Raw genomic sequence first — 7,218 nt, forward strand, 5'->3', positions numbered from 1 at the left:
TCATATAGGGCACAAGTGTAAAGGATGTCCATTTATAGCGATATTATCATTATCGTAATGATGTTATGACGTACTTTTAATGGTATTTTCAAAATAACATGTTGTACTAAACCATTTGTTTGCTTACATATAATTTTCAAGTTTTTTGCTGTGAATATTTATAAAGAAAATTTTTTCTTATACGAAACAAATTATATCTATGATATTTTTTTTATAATATATAAAGATTATTTATAAAATTTTATATTATTTTATTCAAAATTATTTTATTTGCTTTCATTCAATTATAATTGAATTATAATTATAATTACTGATAATTATCAGTAAAAATTGTCGAAATAAAGATATGACTAAAAATAATATAAAGTTTATATTATATAAACCATCTTTTAGTTTTTTAAATAATAAATATCTTTAGAGATTTTTCTCTGGAAATATATCCCATATTAAATCTGTTAACTGAAAAAACTGAGTCAGAACTCCTACACTGAATAATTTATGTACTTAGCTAGAATTTTATTATTATTAGGGAGTATAAGAAAATTTTTTCTTTAACAATACAATACTACCAATTTTTTCCTAAAATCCATAATGTAATTTTTAAATTTAGTGATGAGATAATGATATTATGGATTTCATATTATTATGTGTCAAAGGTATACAACTTAAAAATAAAATAAAAATACATTTTTTCTAATATTGTATATATTTATCATTTATATTATAATTATTTTTATTTTCAAAGTCTTCCAATGCGAACATTTTCGATATAATAAATTCAGAATTAACCAAATTTTCTAAAAAAAAGTTTTGGTTCGTAGTAGAAACATGTCGAGTCAAAGAAAGGGAGAAAAAATTTTATTCTGGGAGCGAAAGGGTTAATAAATATACTTTAGTGAACTTAAAAATAGTTGATAGTGAAACAGAATTCAAATAACAATAAATACATTGTATATTACTACTGTCAAAAATGTTAATTAAGTCATTAGAAAATTATTTATTTAAAATACATTTATATATAGTTTATTGAATTAAATACACATAGCAAATATTTAAAAAAAAAATTAAACTTAAGTATTAAGCAGTTATTAATTGAGTAAATTATATTGTAATAATAGTTTACTAAATAGTTTAGCCTAGCCTCAGAATGAATGGTGGACAGCATGATGGATATGATTCAAAAGGAACATGGTACATATTTAGATATGTCTGTTGTATACCAGATTTAAAGCTATTTTCAGGCCAGTAGTTAAAAGATATAACTAAATCATTATCTTCTCCACAAATTGGTAACTTGGAATGATCACTTCGCGGTTTGTCAGGATTTGTGTATGTATTGAATGTTGTAATTGCTTTTTAAAAAAAAGTTTTTAATTACTGAAATATCACTGGAAGAGTTATCTCATCTACCAAATCATTCACCTCCACTATGCTAAATTTTTGCTTATTTGTATTTTTTAATTTGTACGAAACCATAGCTGCAGGGTTACTACCTGTACCACCTAGATGTCTTTTTGGTACACAATAGAGAATCATAGTATTACTATTTTCTTGATCTTGTGAATGCACTGCTGTGACCTGAAGATAATTAGTGTTAAAATTATTGATTTTTATTATTATCCAGTATTATAGATGATTAGAAATAAATATTTAATAAAGAAAATTTAAATATTATTACAAAGCAAAAGAATTAAAACATTATACTATATATCAGACTAGAAATACTTCACACGAGATTTTATTATAAATAATATATCCTACCAAATTTCGATATTTTCGTTTACTCACAAGCATATTCAAAATAAATTAAGGTTATTTTTTTTTTGTTATTTAATAAGTTTGAAAAATAATCAAACTGTAATTTATTTTGTCATTTTATTTATTATGAATTTGAACTTAACATACCAAAATAATTGATGAGACATTAAACACGTTTGCTACATTAATAAAAAATATTTTTTTCCAAAACAAATTTTTAAAATGCAATATATCTTTAAATAAAACTTGGAAAAATAAGTAGTTATTAAAAAGGCCTAAACAACGATATTGCTTTTATACACAGTTTTATATTATCATAAAACGTAACTAAACCACGTTTGTTGATAAGTAAGAATTCACGTTACTAATAAAATAGAAACATAAAACTGTATTAGCTTCGATGCGAAGCTGAGAATGTATTAATTTTACCATGTGTTTTTTTTTAAATTTTTTTTGTGTCTGTTACCACTTGTTCTCAGCTCTCACAGAACCGATTTCTTTAAACAATACGTCAAAAATTCACAAAGCGTATCTAGTTGAAAACATAATCCTTAAAAATTGAAAAAATTTCCCTCGTTCTTCGTAAATGGAGGAAATCTCCAAAAAAATTACAAATTTAAAAGTCGCTAATTTTAGAAATTTTTTCAATTATTTGTACTTAAAACTGCCATAACTTTTTCAAAAATGATCAAATAAATATAATTTTTTTTCATAGAGGCATGATGTGTTTAATTTTGATTTGGTATAATTTTTAATAAATCTGACCCTTTACCTGACCACAGATAGGGTTTAAAATATACATTTTTTCAACTTAACTTCTGAAAGTGTTCCTGAAATACTGACACTTTTATATATATCTTAAATTAAAGCTTATGTATTATACTTTATGATGGAAAAAAAAATTTTCAGACTATATTGTTTTCATGATGAAAACGAACATTAAAGTTAATAAAAAAAATACGATTTTTGTAAAAATATTCTTTTTTATATTTTCAATCGACATATTTTTTTTTCTAATAAAACATTTTCCTTTAAATGTTTATATATTATAAATATATATATTTATTGATATATTACATTTATAAATCATAAAATTAATAAGGATATAAATAAGGAAATAGGAGATCATATAGCTTTTGGAATAATCCATCAATTTTTTTAAATTTAACACTATCTAAAAATTTGCATCGAAGCGTTTTTTATAATAATGATTTAAATTCCTGTCAGATATCATGATACTTGACCTAACTATGTCACGTCCCCACTGTGCTAGTTTTTTTTTTTTATTAAGTTCTAATAAACTTATTTACTTATAATGTTACGTATTTTACTGAAGCTGTTAATAATATTTTGAGAGTATAACTTTCTAAAAATACTTTAAAGTAATTTTTATGCCGATTTGAAACCTTAAATGAGCTTATAAATATTATAGTAATTTTTTAAAACTAAAATTGATAATAACCAGGAAGATATGAGGCGTTGGATTCGTCCAGCGACATAAAGTTATTTATGTGTTTTTATATATTAATGAGTTATTTAGAAAATTAACCTTTCAAAGTCCTGCTCCAGCCTTTACATGGTAGGTAACGGACTTAGCAATCGGAGAGGAGACACTATGTTATGATCTTGCACTTGATTAAATTCGGCCGTGGCCACCTTGAAATATGGCATAGAGGCTGTTCCGGGACGGTCCATACTTTGGTTGGTAAGAAAAAAACACCATTTAAAAGATTTATTAACGACTTTGAATTAGACATCTAAGTTGTAGAATAAATTTAAGGAAGCTCGAGGTCATATGACTATACAATGTATAGTATACATCCATCATGTTTTTTTAATTTAAAAGAAATTTCAAGGAAGGTAGATATTAAAATATATCATCCAACATTTCATCAAATTGGCCATATTATCTATAACGTTAACTGATGTTAATTTAAAACAGTTCTTTGTTTATAGATATAAATAGAAAATTACATGTATAAGTAATAAATATTTGTAGAATGTATCAAACGATCATTTGATGCATTTCCGTTTCAAATACGGCGTGATGTATATGCAATTTTTATACCCTAAGCTGTATTAAGATCTCTCACCTCGTGCCTGAACTAAGTTATAATATTAATTTTAGCTTAGATGCAAAGCTGAGAAGGTATTGGTTTTACTATGATGTGTTTTTTTTTTGTCTGTTACCACTTTATCTCAAATCTCACCAAACCGATTTCTTTCAACGATACGTCAAAAGATCACAAATCGTATCTAGTCGAAGACATTACCCTCCAAAATTGAAAAAATTTCCCTCGTTCCTCGTAAATAGAGGAAATCTCCAAACAAATTACAAATTTAAAAATCGCTAATTTTAGAAATTTTTTCAATTTTTTGTACTTAAAACTGCCATAACTTTTTTAAAATTGACCGAATCAATATAATTTTCTTTTTTATAGATACTTGATCATTTGGTATATTTTTTAATAAATCTGACCCTTTATCTGCCCACAGATGGGGTTTAAAATAATAATTTGTTCAACGTAACTTTTGAAAGTGTTCCGGAAATACTGACACTTTTATATATATCTTAAATTAAAGGTAATGTAAACTTTATTTTGTTTTCACGGTGAATATAGTTACCGAATGCTATTTTTGTGTGAAAATTCTGGATTTTATTTTTTACATTTTTAACTTTATAATGCTTTAACTTATTGAAAAGTGTATGGATCAATATAATTTACTAAAATCCATGACTTAAATAGATTGTATACTAAATTTTATGAGTGTCATAAATAATGGAAATGCATTGCTCTTCAAAATGATAAAATTTAATTGTTATTTGTAGAAGTATGATAGTTACAATTAATTATGAGATTCACGAGTAAAATTATCGAGAAACGTTACAAATCAATATTTGTCGCGCCAAAATATATTACTCTTAACTCTTGTAATAAGATGTTAAAAAAAATTCTCTCTTGTTTACAGTGTGCATTGGATTTCTTCACAATGACGGATAAGTTTTACTGCGCCTTATAATTTTCAATCGCGCGCCAGGAATTTCTCAAGTGTTATTACTAATAGTGTAATTTCAATTGATCAAGAGCCAATAATAAAAGCTAACAACAAGTGGATAAAATTATTTACTACCGGCATGAATCTAAAGAATCGAGTGGTATTAAAGTATATATTTAATAAAATTAATAACAGCTGACGCTTAGCAATACGTTGTGATTCAATTACTGATTCAATTTCTATATTGTATTCTTAGATTTAAATGCAAAAATTTTTTTTCACAATAATCGGTAATCCTCAAGTTGGACAAATGCTAACAAATGCCTATAAACTACTTTATTTTTGTTAACTATTTAATGTTTCTAATAACTTAATTTAATTAATTTTTATCTAAAATATTTTATAAATAACATTTTGTAAAAGTTTCTCTTCTGATGATTACTAGATATATTTTCACAATAATGTGAAAATGTAATTAAGATAAAATTTTAATTAACTTAATAAAGTTTTTATTAAAGAAAAATAGTTATGAGGTATCATGTTAACATCGTTTACTTTAACAAACCATTATTATTTGTTTTTTTTTAAATACTCATCCCCAAAGAGATCAACACTTCTGTACTCAAAATATATTCAAATTCTGATACGCCAAATAACTATTTTATTTAATGATATTACGTATTAATTACTACGTAAAAAATGTTTTAAATTAAGTTCTTTTATTTCGTAAATTGAATGCTCATAGTTAAAATATTAAAGAAAATTGAGTTGTTAATTAACTTGTGTTGTATTTTCATATAAAATGTGTTATGAAAAAATTTAAGTTTTTAACATTTAATTTATCAGTCATAATTATCATAGATATATAATTATACTTATTTAACTTTTGTTGAATAAATATAGTTATTGAACTGAAAATTCATCTTAATAATGTATTTTACGTGAGAACGTTCAAATTTATTGAGAAAAATGTGCCATGCTTATGAATAAATTAAATTTAAATTAATAATAAAGATAAACCTTGAAATTACTTTAATTATTATGTATTCAATAATTTAATTGGAGTACAGGGTCTTTAAATTTTAATTAATTATTCGTTAATTGAGTATTCGTTTCTATTTTATAACAAAGCTCGTGTAAATTAAAAAAAATCCTGAGAAGACTTAAAAAACTTAAATTTTGAATTGAAAATCAAGTTTAAACATAAATTTATTAAATAAAATAAATATCTTATTTTTTTTTAAATTATATTCAATGAAACGTCTTCATATATGAAAAGTAATTATTCGTAATTAATAGAATTCATAAGTAGTACAGTTGCCAATGTTTCAATCGTGTATTCTAAGTATTATTAATACATAAGGATAAGTATAACAAGGTAAACGCATTGTTTTATTAAGTATTCCATGAACTGTAATGATACATTTCTGGGTAAATAAATCAAAAAATCACTAATGATGAATACTTATAGGAAATTTCATAAATGAAAAAGTACAACAATAATAAGTTATACATATTTAAAAAAATATATACTTAAAGTTTCTTGATAATTGGTTTATCAACTACTGAGAACGGTAGTATTTATGAGTTTATGTATCTATCAATGCTATGATAAATATATCAATTTAATTAATTGTGTTAATCTAAATATTACCTATAATATAGATATAATCGTCACTTCATTAGTATTGTCCTATTGTTTGTTTAAATAAAATATTCGAATAAGGCAAACCTAATAGACTGTACTCGTGTTGTTTTATTCTTTCATGGGTAACTACTGAATATAAATATATTCAGTTTTCCTCAATTCATCATAATAATATCAGCTAATTATAATAACATGTTTATTTATGGCACTTAATAAAATTTTATTTACACCTTAATAGGAAAACGATAATTTCAAGTTAAACGTCATAACATCAATAAATCAGCTAATGTGCCTTTACAAGTAGTAATTAACATTATAAACTAACCTAGTTTCATTTACCGCCTCGACTTTTCCATACTCCGAATACTAATCATTATGATCAGAGTTAATAAAAATACATATATTTTAACAAAAATATTTTTTAAATATATTTATTATAGTAGAGTAACCTGAGGTAAAAGTGCTAATATTTTTGCTATCGCATATAACTTGTAGTATAAGGTAGTTATAAATAATTTTTATGTTTTTTAAGCTAGAAAAATGATTAAAAAATACAATGTAAGTGTTAATTAGAACTTTATTTAATGAGTAATAAATTGAAACAAAATGGAAAAGAAAAGTGTACTTTTAATCCATTGACGACGGGTAAAGAGTCCAGTAAGTATTGAATAAATTTTAATGAGCACAAAAATAAATAACTGTTTAACCAGGTATTTTTACTAAAAATAAAAAAAATATTACAAAATATATTGAATTCACCAATTTTGAAATTCAACATTATAATATTAATTATAATAATAGTAAAAAACATTCGC

Source organism: Daktulosphaira vitifoliae, unplaced genomic scaffold (assembly GCF_025091365.1).
Source record: "Daktulosphaira vitifoliae isolate Bord-2020 unplaced genomic scaffold, ASM2509136v1 Scaffold_2, whole genome shotgun sequence".
In the NCBI taxonomy this organism is placed as follows: Eukaryota; Metazoa; Arthropoda; class Insecta; order Hemiptera; family Phylloxeridae; genus Daktulosphaira; species Daktulosphaira vitifoliae.